The sequence below is a fragment of the Adiantum capillus-veneris genome, chromosome 24 (assembly GCF_014529385.1).
Source record: "Adiantum capillus-veneris isolate H3 chromosome 24, ASM1452938v2, whole genome shotgun sequence".
Lineage (NCBI taxonomy): Eukaryota > Viridiplantae > Streptophyta > Polypodiopsida > Polypodiales > Pteridaceae > Adiantum > Adiantum capillus-veneris.
Window position 1 is genome coordinate 53,417,202 of NC_140954.1, and position 15,088 is coordinate 53,432,289.

Consider the following 15,088-nt stretch of genomic DNA (forward strand, 5'->3'; position numbering starts at 1 on the left):
CTATCGTTGTGAAGAGCTTTGTCAGGGGCGAAAGGGAGTTGTGTATGAGCATGAGCATAAAGCCAAGTTGAGGGATTCTTGAGTCTGAATTAATGAAAAAGTCTTAGAATGGAGCGCAATGTTTGGGAAAAATGTGTCTTGGCTTGATAATATTCAAGCCGTTTTGAATTTCAAAAAAGCCAGTTGGGGACAAGGGAGAAAACTAGTGTAAAAACCCAAAAACAATTTTTTCCCAGCACTGATGGAGCAGGTAAGAACAAAGCCATGGCGATTCACAGGCGGCAACAATTTGGACGAGCAAGACGATAGGGTCGTGAGCATCAGATGGCAGTTGTCGCCTCAGGGGCCGACCAACACGCAGATGAAGGAGAGAGAGAGAGAGAGAGAGAGAGAGAGAGAGAGAGAGAGAGAGAGAGAGAGAGAGAGAGAGAGTCATATGTCAATGGCAGCGCGATGACAGACGAGTGCAAAGGGAGATTTTTTTTGCATCGTGCTCTCTCTCATGGCGCAAGCCAAGCTACGAACGTCAGATAGTGTGAGTGTGTGTGTGTGTGTGTGTGTGCGTGTTGGTGGGGGGTAGAAGACGTGTGCACGAGGAAGATGGGGATGGCTCTACTTTAGGGAGATTTTAAAATTTTTTTTGAACTGTCTCTCTTTGAGTCCTTTAGGGATGCTTTTTTTTAAAACTCTCTCTTAAGGGTTTGGTGGAGTGTCTCCTATTGAGCGACTGTAGCTTGCAAAGTTTAGGGGAGCCGAGAAGCTCAGGCTAGCCTGCGAGATAGGGCGCAGTTTGCTCTTTGGGGGTTGCTAACGTTGCTCTTTCTTGTGGTAACGGCACCCTTGCGGGGGTGGGTTATCCTCGGATGGAGAATCTTGGATCTGAGGCCTTGAGGATGTGCTTCGTACGTGCCCTCTCACATTTTTTTGGATCCGAGGGAGGTCGCCCTCTTCTCCCCTTGCTTTGGGGCAAATGGCGACCAATGCTTCTTGTGTTTTGGCGGACGATTTTGCGGCGGTCTTGACAAGGGGGAGCTTTGTAGCAGGGCTCCCCTCTTTGGTGGCTCCGATCGCCGTTGCTCCGGTCTTCTTTGATGGCGTTTGACTGGCGTGTAAAATCTTGCAGCGGTTCTCATCCGTCTGGCTCTGCTTCAGTTCCTCTGGTGGATTTGGGGTCTGTTGATGTGGTGAAGGTCTTGTTCGGCTTGTTTTTTGTGGATGTTCGGCTTCGATATCCAAGCCTGGTGATGGAGGGTTATGCCTCCCCCCTTATGTGACCATGTTCCCTTATCAACCATGTTATACGAAGAACACGATTGGTGTGTGTGTGTGTGTGTGTGTGAGAGAGAGAGAGAGAGAGAGAGAGAGAGAGAGAGAGTGAGAGAGAGGGAGACGTAACTATGGAGTCTTTGTTGATTGCATGCACGATGAGAGAGAGAGAGAGAGAGGGTGGGGGAGATTAGAAAAAGTGGGGAACAAAATCTTAATGGATTTTATTAAGATTCTCCCTTTCAAGAAAGGCAGGGAGACAAGCATGCAGTAGTCGACGAAACACAAACTTCTTGCTTGCAGTCGACCTTCAATTTTGTCTTTTGGGATCTTCGTAGATTCCTCATAAAAGCTAAATAAAACTCAACAAGGATATATTGGTTAACAAATAGCAACAAATAGGTAACAATCTCAATTCGTAGCACCCTAAAATATTCACGATAGTCGGCTAATAAGGTTGCCCCATGAGCAAAGAGTTGAACAATACTAAGGTCTAATGTAATTAAACAAAGAGGTGAAAAATACTCCAATATAGTGCAAAAGTAAGAGGGGGGGGGGGGGGGGGGGGGGGGAGGTTTGCCTGCAAGGTCAAATGCTGATGCACAAGAAGGCTTGTAGTTAATGAAAAAGTGCCTCTCACTAACTCGCTCGATTTTATCATTGCTCGAAAAAGTTCGCTCGGAGTTTGGGATTCCTCGGCCCTGAATGGTTTGTCCCCACATTTGCATTAAGATTTGACTCAGATTCTTTGTCCTCAGAGTCAATTTCAATTGATGATTCTGACTCCAAATTGTGTGGGCTATAGTCTTGTGAGACGCTACTGGTTCCAGTGTCAGTCAAGCCTTCATCGTGTAGGTCATCAAAAGCTATATACATTGCTTCTATCATATTTAAGGGTACGAGCAATGGCATTTCATCGCCCTCAGGTGTTACCCAGGTCATCCCCCCATTTTTCCAAGTGTCTATGGTTGCTGCTAGGTGAACCCAATCCACATTGTCAGACTAAGTCATCCCAGGTAGAACATCCATATAAGAAGAATCTTCCCCAACATCAATGTCCATTTTACATGTGTAATCATACTGCAATAGGGCCGAGTGAACTGTGGTGTCAAATCTATGATCAATTATAAATCTGTTTCCTAGTCCCAATAGGTTTAACAATAGACCCATTGGCCATCTTTACTACTATGGTTGTGGTCCCAAGGTGAGGTCTTTCCGTAGTTTCCCATCAATTTTTAGTCACAATGCTAACCCCAACGCCACCATCAAGGATTCCCTTCACAGTTAATCCCCTGGTAGTGATTGGTATCGTTGCATTGGATTCATTGCCCTCAAAGTATTGTACCAACTTGTTAAAAGGTATTTCTACAACAGGGTTCTCATCTAGGTTGGGTTGTGGATCAAAGTGTTCCTCCTCTATCGGCATTTACCTAGCTCCATCCATCTGTGCAAATTGTGGTAACCCAACTTTCAGTTCTCCATTTAGGAAAGCTCAAAGAGCTAAGAATAGCTCAGGGTCTCCATATAGTTTGGACATGATGGTGGTTCTAACTTCTAAAGCCATGAAATCCATCAATTTGGCAATATTTAACGGCACCTTTTGGGCTTCAGTCCCTTGACATGGGGAAGATGGGATCTCCATTTCTTTGATAGGGTCAGGTAGTCCCTCTGTAAACATTCTTTCCAACAAGAAGTGAGTACGTCCACTTTCCTATGACTTTAAGTCACTTTCTTCTTGGATGACACTAGGTATGGCTAGGGGTCTATGGACTTTGTGAGGTTGTTGTTGCGTAGGGAACAATGTGTCTATAATCTGGATCTGCCTAGGTGCTGGCTCTAGATCCCTTTGGGTATCTTCTACCAAACTCCTTAATTGCTTGACTCGCTCGATCTCCTCTGTAGGGTTTGGGTAAGTTCATATCTTCTTCTTGGATCCTGGCCATTGTGGCTCATGACGATCTTCCTTGTTGGTTTCTTTCTTAGTGGTCATCTTGGTCTCCATGGTTTCACCTAAATCAGAATCCTCTTCAGCGACGTTCATATATACGGGGTTGTCAGGACAAGGGTCCTATCGGGCAAGGCCCAACCTAGGGGGTCAGGGACCAAGGCCAAGGGCCTGGACTGGACCAGTGTGGACTGGGGATCTGCTTAGGGCAAGAGCTAGGAACTAGGCCTATATAAAGGGCGGTAGGGAGGAGGATCCGATATCACAGTCTCCTAGGTCTTATATTGGTATCAGAGCAAGGTGGAGAGGAAGAAGAAGGGTGGAGCCATGGCGGAGGAGAAGGCATGGATATCTCTTTTCCTCAAGGCATGATTATCTCTCTCTCTCTCTCTCTCTGTTTGCGGGTCGCCACAACAGACGTCCATAGCATAGCTCTCAAGGATCAACATATTTATCAATACAGGGGAAGCGACTCGGATGAGGCATGGAAACTCACTAGGTTGTCACTCCTAATGAAGTGAACTCGAAGAGATGCAACTACTAACTATACAAATAAATCAAACGCATCACCACCAAGTAATCTGACTATGTCCTTCTCCCCAGCTCTACAGTCGTCATGCCCGTTTACCATGAAAAACTATTCGGAATTGCACGAAACTTGAAGGGAAGCTTCAGGGGACTATTAGGATCCTATCCTATCACCGTCACAGCATTCTGGAGAGGTACAACGATCGCGATCGTTCGTCCCAAAGTCAACAAAAACAACGAACAGTTGATCCTAATGGGTCGTTTTAGGGTCCCTAAAGACCCTCCTAGGGTCGAAACGACATAATATAAACACTCAAAAAGCAATTTAAAGCCTCAAACACGTAGTCGGAAACCTTCACCGAATCTTGAATGATTATACTTGAATGAAAGAGCAAGAGGAGAGGAACACAATGCAATAATCAAAACTGAATTTGGATTACCGTAGCCGCAATGGCGAAGATTACAAGTTTGAATAAGAAGGAGCTCTCAAACGTACGCTGTCTTCTCAGTTGCCCATTCAAAAAGATTATCCAAAACTTACAAAAAATGACCTTTATAGATTAGGTCTTTGCAAATTGGCTTGTCCGGCCATAAGCCCCTAATCTTGAAACTGGCTCTCTAATATACAATTGCTCCCATAAGAATAATCATACATTTTTGACAATTTCCTGGCTTAGAGATGCTTCTTTACAAAAGAATTTTACAATGGCTTCTCAGAAAAATATGGTCCTTCTGGCCACGGCCGCCTGTTGCTTTGTCCGCCAAACACTCCCCCCTTCCTTATCCTTGCACGCCCTCGTGCATGTTTAGTGCTTTGGTCATTGATGTGGCTCTAATGAAGCGAGTGTCGCTGAAAAGCTTCTTGTTCTCAGGACGGCTTCGAGGGCTTCTTGGTGTTGTCTGAATGGATTTTCAGATAATGTGTGTTGGTATGCCACGTACCTTGCTTTGAGGTCCTTCGCCATGGGATGGAAAATCCTTGAATCCATTTGGAAGAATCCTGTGAGACGAAGGCCTCTTCAAATGTTTGCAGGTAGCGTGATGGCAGGTACATTAGCCTGGAGTACATGGCCATCAAGATGTGCCGTGGTAGTGAATCCTGTAGATTCCCACTACAAGAGGCTATTCATATTAGCGACGCTCACACAGCGACGCTCAAAAAAAATATTTCCCGGCGTCGCTATGAGCGTCGCAAATTTACAAGTAAATTTGCGACGCTCATAGCGACGCCGGCTGGGCTGAAAAAAATAACAGAGAGCGCCCAAAAACTCAGATCTCAGATCTGAGTTTTTCGGCGCCCTCAAGCAAGGAGCAGGTAACGCTCTCCCTCTCTCTCTCTCTCTCTTTCTCTCCACACACACACACACACACACACACATACACATACACACACACACACACGCACACACGAGGAGAGGAAGGAGAGCCAGGTATGCTCCTTCCCTCTCCTCACTCTCATGTTCCCTTCCCCTCTTTCTCTCTCCCTCTCTCTCTCTCTCTCACACACACACACACATAGTGTTTTTGAGAGAGAGAGAGAGAGAAAGAGTACAAACATAAACAAAAACGCACACACGTACATAAACAAAGAATGCTCACACACATTGAGAGAGGAAAAGAGAGAGAGAGCATGCATAAACAAAAAACGCACACATTGAGAGAGGAAAAGAGAGAGAGAACATGCATAAACAAAAAACGCACACATTGAGAGAGGAAAAGAGAGAGAAAACATGCATAAACAAAAAAACGCACACACATTGAGAGAGAAAGAGAGAGAAACTAATTTAACGTCGTAGGAAACTAATTAAAATTAAAAGACCTAAAGATCTAGCCGACGAGGAGTTGAACTCAAGACCTATTATTCAAGAGGGAAATGGCATAACCAATCTATCATACTTGGCATGGGTGATAGAAAGGTTATACCATTTATCTCTTTTTATTGGCACACACATCCACACACGCGCACACACACAAGAAGAAGAGAGTTATAACGTCGTAGGAAACTATCTTAAACGACATTAAAGATTAGGTTAGATGTAGACTTACGTTAAATTAGATTTAAGTTTATTTAAGTTAAATTAGATTAGATTTAGGTTTATTTTTAGTTGGATTTACGTTTATTTACGCTAGATTTAGATTTATGTTATATTAGATTAGATTTAGGTCTCCATAGACTGCGATGCCTGCATGAAGCGGGTGAAGAAAGCCCTCAATGGAATATAGGGTATTGCTGCCTTCACTCATGGTGGGCTCCGTCGATCCAAAAGTACTGGTGAAATGTCTTCAGAAGATAGGGAAGAAGGTGGATCTTCTGGGCGGCAAGAGTCACTACATCCCCGACAATGACCATCTAGACAACCTCTAGTCATTCAACAGCAACTTCAAAGTTAGTAACAAGAGCAAGAACGGTCCAAAGGGCCAATTGCTGTCGTCAGATGTGGATGGAGATGAGGCAGCGTCACTGCCGGAAGTTAACTCTCACATCTTTAGTGATGAGAATGCCAACTCTTGCCGAGTTATGTGAAAAATTATGTGTTAAATCAGTTTTAAGGTTCTTATAATCCCTGTTAGTTTAGTTCTTTGTTTTTAATATAACATAATTTACGTTAGATTTAGATTTATGTTATATTAGATTAGACTTAGGTTTATTTAGGTTTACCCACACACACACACACACACACACACACATACACAAGAAGAAGAGAGTTTTAACGTCGTAGGAAACTATCCCAAAAGACGTTAAAGATTAGGTTAGATGTAGACTTACGTTAAATTAGATTTAGGTTTATTTTTAGTTAGATTTACGTTTATTTAGATTTACGCTTATTTACGTTAGATCGAGTCCACGCAAGAATTACTTACGGTTTAGGGTTTAGAGTTAGACGAACAGTGAAAAGATCTACTGTGAAAAGATGTTAAGATGCTGTGAAGTGCTACAGCTAGATAAGAGGCAAAGGGGTTTTGTCCACTACATGCAGTATCATGTAGACGTGGTCTGTAGATTTCTTGTACCCACAAATATAGGTATTGACCAATAAAGACGAGATTATAACCCGGTGGTTCTGATCTCCGTGCACCTCTAGACCGAGGTGTGCGGGGATTGGACATGACTAGAGAATGTGAGGTAGAGAGAGAGAGAGAGAGAGAGAGAGAGAGAGAGAGAGAGAGAGAGAGAGAGAGAGAGAGAGAGAGATAAGACGAAGAATGCCAATAGAATATTAAATTTGTTTTCCAGGTTATAAGATTTTTATCCTCATTATGAGTAGTGACGAGGATGTGGGACCGTCCAACCGAAACACATATCTCTCAACGAGGGTCTTATGTCCTTGTAATCAATGCAAGCATGCTGTGCGACGGACAAGACGTGTTTCTTTGCAGCACGTTCGCGAATTTGGCGAGTTCGATCCATCTATTATAGATCGAGTTGTTGCCAATTATAACTCGTCGGACTCTGACACTGGCGAGCAAGCAGCAATCTTGCAATCCAATAGACGTGTTCGCAGGCGCTTTGGTCAAGCAGCATATGTGAGGCCACAAGATGTAGCCTCTGACAGCTCGGGGGATGATCATGCAGAGCACATTCCCAACGAGGCAATGTTTGAGCCCGAGATTGATGAAATGATCGAGACGATCATGGATTCTGAAAGGCTTATCTATGATGATATGAAAAGTGAAGCCGATACGCCATTGTATAATGGAGCACGTATGTCTAGATTGAAAGCACTCCTGGTTCTTCTCAACATGCAGACAAAGTTTGGATGGAGTGACACTAGCATCACAGCACTTTTCAGGTGATCTATTACAATTAGTTTACTTTAATAAAACTCTAAATGTATAATGATCTGATAGATTTTTACACGACTGTATCGTATTTTTATGTTGTGTAGATTGCTTAAAGAGCACATACTACCAGCTGACAATGTGATGCCAGATTCCCGAGATGAAGCAAGAAAGATTTTGCGAAACTTGGGGATGGATTACAATTCTATCCACTCTTGTCCTAATGACTGCATTCTTTTCAGAGGGGAATACATAGACATGGAGAAGTGTTCGAAATGTGATTCCGAAAGATATCGAGTAGATCTCCACGGGACAAAAATTCCACAAAAGGTTTTGCGACATTTTTCTCTGCTTCCTCGCATCAAGCATTTCTTCGAATGTAAGTCCATGGCCGCCCTAGCATCATGGCATGAGGAGAATAAATCTTCGGATGGTGTGCTACGCAGATTGCGCAGCCTGGAAACATATAGATGGAACATGGTCGGATTTTGCCAGGGAAGCTCGAAATTTGCGCTTAGGCCTGGCTATGGATGGCGTAAATCCATTTGGTCAAAGATCAACATCTTACAGTGTATGGCCCGTTGTCATCGTCAACTACAACATTCCCCCGTGGTTGACTACGAAGAAGGGGCACCTATGGCTAAGCTTGATTGTGCCAGGGCGATATAAAGTGGAGAATATGGATGTGTATCCAGGCAAATCTGGCGCATGTTGTCCAGGCAGCAGTTGCGGTTGAGTCTGGGCTTTGTATGCTTTGATCTGCTATTGGACAAGCAGATCTTTTTTTTACTTTAGCAACGTGTCACCGATCTGTCTCTGAATCTGTAGTTCAGCCCTTGCTTGAGCGAGTTGCTGCTCCACTTCTTTTAACTTTAGCTCGTTTGCCGCTGTCTGGGTTACCATTCCTGATACGAGCAGTTGTCCTTGAAGCCTTTCTTGCTCTAGCTCTGCTTTTAGCGCTGCTATAGTGTTTACTGCTGTGGCATTGTCAGATGTGGAGACCAATGCCCCAGCAGGTTCCTGATTAGCCATCAAAGTCGTCAGAGTGCCCTTGACAGTGTTGTAGGAGCTGCTAAGCCTTTGGAATCTTGCACTCTCGTAGGCAAGTTGCTCTGTCACTTTCTGGACTCTTGCCGTCAGCTCTTGGCACTCCTTCTCTTTGACAGTCAGGTCTGTCCTGACGCCCACCAAATCTGTGATCAGAGACTGAGCTTGCTGCCGCTCAAGGTCTCTTTCCTCCGTTGTGCGTTCTAGTTGCGTTCTGAGGCTGTCTAACTCTTCTTACCCTGATTCTTGCTTTTGTCGGGCTTCCTGTACCTGCCTTTCTTTCCCACTTAGCACCACATGCTGACACTGGAATTGCCGTTCTAAATCCCGCAGAATTTGCTTGTAATCAAATCCAGCCACCGCTTGGCATGCTTCTTGGTGTCCGATGGATTCTGTAGGTGGTAAAACTTCCTTTTGCGAGGTTGAAGGGGAGGAGTTGGCTGTTTTTTGTTCGATGGAGAAGGGGGAGGAGGTGGAGATTTTGGTGAGGGCGGAGGTGATTTTCTAGGCAAGGGAGGAGGTGATTTGGGTGAGGGAGGAGGCGGACTCGATTCTTCTTGCACATGTCTTCTCTTGGAAGTCCCTTCACCTTGTTGCGAAGCAGATGCTTCCGCTTTTCTTTTCTTTAAAATCCTGATTATTCTTTGGTGGGTGAGATTCGCTGCGCGTCGCGCTTTCAGATTCCTATCTCTCTGGATCTTCTTAAGCTGTTCTGCCTGATTTTGCTCATCAGCCGCGTCTTTTTCCTTCGTTTGTTCAGTGGACTGCGAAGATATGTCTACTTCCGCAGTCTTTTGTTCTTCTTCCAACCTTCGCTTCTCAGCCCGTAGGCGAGTTGCATTTTCTATCCTTTCTTGCCTTTCCCTTTCGAGTGTTCTTTTTTGTGCCTGCTGCGTTTCAACCGCTCGAGCGTGTCTGTCAGCCCGCAATTTGGTTCGTCTTTCTTCGACTCTTTTCTGGGCTTCTGCATATGATTTTTGCATGTCCGACTGCGGTATTGCACTTCTCCCACCTCTTTTTCTCTCGAGCGGCTTTGTTGAATCTTCCTCTTCACTTTCCTCAAACTCTGAAGGCACTTCGTCTTTAGAATCTTGAGACTTCCCTTCGTCATTTGTCTCCATTTTCTCTTCATCACTCGAACTTTTGTTGGTGGCCTTTGATGAGCGCGATGATGTCGCGCCAGGGGTTGTCCTTACAGAGTGTGCAACCAGCTTAGCTTTTTGGATCAAGGACGTTTGTGAGCTGGCAGCTGGCAAATCTTCGATCATTCCCAAAGCTTGGTATGCTATTCTGGTTAGCATCGGCCCTGCACTCATGTAGATTTTGTTTTTTGCCGAGCTTTTCAAATTTTCTTCAATCAGATTGTCCAGAATGTAGGAACCCTAGTCGCAGCGAATGGATCTATTTTCTGCAGTTGCTAGAGCCATGACTACGGCAATGTGCAGGATTGGCTCTGTGTAGCGAGGAGGATTTTGAACTCTGAAATGCTGAGATATCAATCTCATCGGCAATTCCAGCTCTCCGTAAATCATGTCACTGTATTTGTATTTGTTCCCCTTCGCTTTGACGAATGCCTTCTCATTGTCCAGTGACTTTGTCTTTGCTAACAAATCGTGTTGCCCTGGGAGGAAATGCAAGGCTTCGTTGATGATTTCCTTCGTGATCTTGACTTTAACCTTTGACCCATCTTTGTCTGTGAGCATTGCCTGCCCATCATATTGTATCGAGCTTATGAGCTTGTGGGCCCTCATGTAATCTGTTCCCCATGGCTGTAATCTGAAAAATTGTTCCAAGTGTACCGCTCGCACAGCCTCTATTACTTCCGGCCTTTGGTGGAGATTCCATATCTCCCGTGGCATGATAGTTGTCTTTACCAAGTCACCATCCGCATCCTTAAACTTCGAGATGAAGATGTGGGCAGGGATTTGAGCCAGTATCTCATCCGAGATGTGAGCCTTCTCATTTGTGGCGAGCTCCTCCACTTCATATGGTGCTGCTGTCCACTGCCTCTCTTTCTTTGGGCGAGGCATTCTGTGTCAGGAGAATCACAAGCTGTCTGGATTTTCCCTTCGTAATCAATCGCATTTAGACTTTTAGTAAAAAACAGTTCAAAAGTTAAAACTGATCATAACTTGAACAAATTTCATCCATTCTTGTCCATATTTCACCAGTGGGACTAGGAAGACTAGAGCTATGACTAATAAAAATCTGAGCTAGTTCTGAGTCTGAGGTACACCGATCGCGATCGTAGTACAGAGGCCAAATTTGGATTTGATCATATGAGTGGGTTGCTGATAGTTGGAGGGTCATTTTGGTCCACTCCGTGTGTATTTTGAACTACTCTTGAGTTTCCAAGTCCCATTTTTGGGTTACAAGAGAGTTTTGGACTAGACTCTTGTTGGGTTAAAGGCCCGTGTGTGCGGCTGCCCGTTGTTCAGCCGCCCATGTACAGCCATTCATTTACTCATTCATAATAAATATACTCATAACTACACATTGTAGTGTGAGTACCGCCCCGCCACACACTGTGTCTATCTCCTTCTTCGTGTTGGCTCTCTGTGTGTGTGCTCTCCGATCCCAACAAGTGGTATCATAGCTTGGTAGTGAGAGCATTGAGAGATCCATCATCATTGTTGAGTGTGTTGAAACTTGCTGCTGTTTCATTGCCGTTTTTCGGTTTCGCGCACACGCGCATTTCTAAAGAGCAGAAGGTTTTTCTGAGCTTGGCATTGGAAGGTTCAGCACTCCGCGAGTATTTTCAGCAGGCGTCCTGGGGTTTAACCCCCCTTTCGGAGCCATTCGTGCCATCAGAAATCCCATCCGAGCTACAGACTAGGAGCTGCGTTTTTCAGCTCTCTTTGGTAGTTTTCTGCTGCCAGAGCTTCCATAGCCATTACAGGTGCCATTGTTGTAGTGTCTTCCACCTACGTGAGCCCACAGCTCATTTGAGAGTGTGTAGCCTCTTCTTGGAGTGGCCTCATACACACAGAAAGAGTGGGAGTTTTGGCGACATTGTCTTCTTCGACTACAGGTACAGGTACAGGTACAGGTACGGGTACGGGTACAGGTTACAGGGAGCTTTGGATACAGGTCTCTTCTGTGGTTACAAAACATGTATTTTGACTGTGGGACAGCCATGTATATGGTTGTGGTTTGAGTGGGGCTTCTACTCTTGTCGGCAGTCTGTTTATGCGTGTTCTTGAGCTACAGGTTTACATCATCTATGTATGTTGATGGATGTGGATATGGCAGTTTGACAGACACTCTTTATGCATGATATTGTGGAGATTTGGTTCACTTATACATAGAGCGGGTTTGCTCTTGCTTGCTGTGTTGCGGTTTGAGTACGGATAGGTACTTGGTTGACAGTAGAGATTGGACTTCATTGAGCTTGTGCATTGGTTATATGCTCACTTGGATCCATTTATGCTCACGGATTTGTGTAAGCTTGGTCAGCTTATGTCTCTATTGTGGTTATTCAGACATGGAGTATGTTTATGCCTCTATGACAGCTCATTGTTGATGCATTTTGTGGCACAGTTTGCCTAGGCCGGTTGAGTTACAGGTGTCACGGGTTTATGCATTTGTTTGTGGATTTCTACGTACGTTTTTTGACCATATTATGGGCTGATTTATACTCTATGCGTTTGCTCTTTGATTGAGCAGCAGGTGTTGTCAGATTTGCAACACTACTTTGTTGTGGCAGTTTGTTGGTTGGTTACAGGTTTCTCATTGTTGCATTCTTGTTGTAATGGGCACTAAAGAGGACACAGTTTTCAATATTGAGAAGTTGGATGGTGCTAACTTCTCATATTGGAAAGATCAGATTTGGGATGTCTTGGTGCAGAAGAAACAGATTCGACCTCTAAAGTTGCAGGGAGTTAAGCCAGAGAACATGGAGAGGGATGATTGGGAGGAGTTGGATGAGATGTGCAGGTCTACCATTAGGCTTTCCCTTTCAAAGTCTGTTTATTACAATGTGAAAGATGCACAGGGTGGAGCTTATGAGCTATGGCAACGGATTTGCGATATGTATGATAAGAATTCGGCTGCTTCTATGGTGTATTGGATTAAAAAGCTTATTGATTTGCGAATGGAGGAAGGTGCTTCCATGAATGCGCATTTGAATGAGTTCAATACAATTTTCAGCCAACTTGCTACGCAGGAAATTACGTTTGAGGAAAATGTAAAAGCTATGTTTTTACTTGTCACGTTGCCTGAGTCATGGGACACATTTAGGACAGCCATAAGTAACTCGGTTCCTGCGAATGAGTTGACAAGTACTAATGTGGAGTCTAGTCTTCTCACGGAAGAGATTAATCGAAAGAATAATGCAGGTAGTAAGTCTTCTAGTGCAATGGTTGTCAGAGGCAGGACTATGGACAAGTATAAGTCCAACAGGGGTAAATCTAGAAGCAAGTCCCGTGCAGGCACAAGTAAAAAGGATGTGGAATGTTTTCATTGTGGTAGAAAAGGCCATTTCAAAAAGGATTGTTACAAGTGGAAAAGGGAAAATGGAGATGGTAAGAAGAAAGACCATGATGCTAAGGACAAGCCTAAATCCAATGTCAAGATTGAGGAGTTAAATGCAACACAGGGAGAGTGTAGCTCTCAAGATGACCATGTATGTGCTCCGACTAGTGCTACTAGTGAAGAGCTTGGTGATGTGTTGCTTGCATCCTATTTTGATGACGCTTTTCTTCTCACTCATGAGCGTAGTATGCCTATGGATTGGGTCATTGACAGTGGTGCTTCTTTTCACGTTACGCCTCATAGGTCGTGGTTTCATGACTACGATGCTTCGAGCACAGGTATTGTCAGGATTGCCGATGGGCGTTCTATGCAGATTCATGGCATTGGGGATATTCATTTGGCTATGCCAAACTCTACTACGTTTGTCTTGCAGCATGTGCGTCATGTGCCGGCTCTTGCAAAAAGCTTGATTAGTGTGGGTCAGTTGGATTCACTTGGTTTCAATGTATCTTTTGGTGATGGAGGTTGGAAGATCACTAAGGGAAGCCTTGTTTTGGTTAAAGGTGCTAAGAGGAATACGTTGTATTCCCTTTGTGTAGCTAGTGTGGCTGATCACATTGTGGGGATCACTGAGCAACCTCCTGCTTCTTTATGGCATCAGCGTTTGGGGCATATGTCACTAAAAGGTTTGAAGTTGTTGGCACGTGCGGATTACATTCCCGTTTCAGATTTTGGTGGTTTTGAGTTTTGTGAGCATTGCCTTTATGGTCGACATGCTCGGTCTTCTCATAAGAAAAGTGTTCCACACAGATCTTTGGAAAAGCTAGCTTTGGTGCATAGTGATGTATGTGGGCCGATGCCCAATGCTTCTCTTGGAGGTGCTATGTACTTTGTTACGTTCATTGATGATGCTAGCAGGAAGGTATGGGCATACCCCATTCGTAAGAAGGATATGGTGTTTGATATATTTAAGCAATGGTTGACTCTTGTTGAGAACCAATCAGGTTGTAAGTTGAAGTGCTTACGTACGGACAATGGGGGTGAATTTATGTCTCATGATTTCACAACATTATGTGTTGAGAAGGGTATACGGCGCGAGCTTAGTGCTCCCTATACACCTCCTCAAAATGGTGTGGCAGAGCGCATGAACAGGACTATACAGGAAAAAGTCCGTAGTATGCTTTCTATGGCTGGTTTTTCAAATGGATTTTGGGCTGAAGCTATTGCCACTTCTGTGCATTTGATAAATCGTTCACCTAGTGTTCCTTTGGGCTTCAAAGTGCCTGAAGAGGTATGGACAGGTTTGCCACCTTCGTATGGTCACCTTCGTGTTTTTGGCTGTGAAGCTTATGTACATGTACCTAAGGCAAAACGCAGCAAATTGGATCCAAAGAGCAAGAGATGTATCTTCTTGGGTTATGGTAGCTCTGGTGAGATGGGTTATCGATTGTGGGATCCTATTGACAGGAAGATTGTGCGCAGCCATGATGTTGTTTTTCATGAGGACTCTATGTATAGAGCATCACCGCGAACCGTTGAGGTTCGGCGTGTGATATTTGAGGAGGATGGTCATCGGTATGATGGTCCCATGGCTGCTCGTGGGCAGCCCATTGACCCTCAAGTGGGAGATTAGCCCTTGTTGGGAGATCATGTAGATGTGGGACAGCCAGATGCACCTCCTGCACAGTCTTTGAGGCGTTCAGAGCGGCGTGCAAGACAGCCTCAGCGTTTTGTGTCTTCTATGGATTATGTATTGTTGACTGATTGCGGGGAGCCATCATGTTATGATGAGGCCATGTCTAGTGTTGACAAGCTCAAGTGGGAGCAGGCTATGCAGTCAGAGATGGATTCGTTGATCCAAAATAAAACGTGGGAGCTTACTCCTTTGCCAAAGGGTAAGAAGGCACTACCATGCAAGTGGGTTTACAAGATAAAATTGTGTTCAATGGATGCAAAGCCTAGGTACAAAGCAAGGCTTGTGGCTAAAGGATTCAAGCAACAGAAGGGCATTGATTTTGACGAGATCTTCTCCCCAGTGGTGAAGATGTC